The following is a 907-nucleotide window of genomic DNA, read 5'->3' on the forward strand; positions in this document are numbered from 1 at the left end:
TCTGCTCATGCTCTGTCCAGTAGTTTGTTCCTTCTGTGGTTTTTTAAATGTTTACACACGGTTTGTGCGTTTGGTTTGGTTTTTTTTTAATTGGATTCAAGATTGAGAGGAAAGAAATGAAACTGAGCTTGGAAAAGGCAGGTTTGTGTTCTCCATCTGCCTACGGGAAGGGCTGATTGTGGTGCTGGTGGGTTTCCAAAGAGGGACCCCCCCCGTGCAGAGGATGCAGGGACAGTGCCACCCCTGCCCTCTGTCCCCTCCTGCTGTCATCCAGGGTGGTGAGGAGATGTCCTGCGTCACAAGGAAGCGTTCAGCTGACTGATGGGTGCGGTTCCCATCGCGCCTGTCAGCTGCTGCCCGGGATCCTGACCCGGACAAGCTCCGTGTGCCAGCGGGGCTGGGGCTGAGTGGGCTGGCGTGGTGGCACCCTGTCCTTCCCCCGTGGGGTTCCTCTCCTGGCAGCAGCTCCCCCAGACCACAACGAGTGGGATCACCCTCAAAAAAGGTCCGCAAGGTCTCAGTCCCTGTCCTCTGCCTGTGCTGAGGGGTTTGTGCTGCGTGGCCCTGGAAGTGCTCGACACCATGCTGGGGAAAGTCCTGCCAAGGTCCCTGTCCTGCTCGTGGGGCCAGGCAGGGAAGCTCCAGAGAGAACCTGGCCAGGAATACCCAGCCTTGTGCTGGTGCTGAGGGGCTGCTTTACCCCGTCTGGAGTAGCCCCTGCAAGAGGAGGACGGGTTGAGATGCTCGGATCCCTCTGACATGTACTGCGTGTCCCATCGTCTCCCATCCTGCTGGATGGTGACGCTGGTGGCTCAGGGATGCTCTGGGTGCGGCAGGTTTGGATCTGAACCTGGCTGTGGTTTAACCTGCTGTGTGTCTGGAGCCAGTGGGTGAGGCTGGGGGGTTG

Source organism: Antrostomus carolinensis, unplaced genomic scaffold (assembly GCF_000700745.2).
Source record: "Antrostomus carolinensis isolate BGI_N321 unplaced genomic scaffold, ASM70074v2 scaffold28024, whole genome shotgun sequence".
NCBI lineage: Eukaryota > Metazoa > Chordata > Aves > Caprimulgiformes > Caprimulgidae > Antrostomus > Antrostomus carolinensis.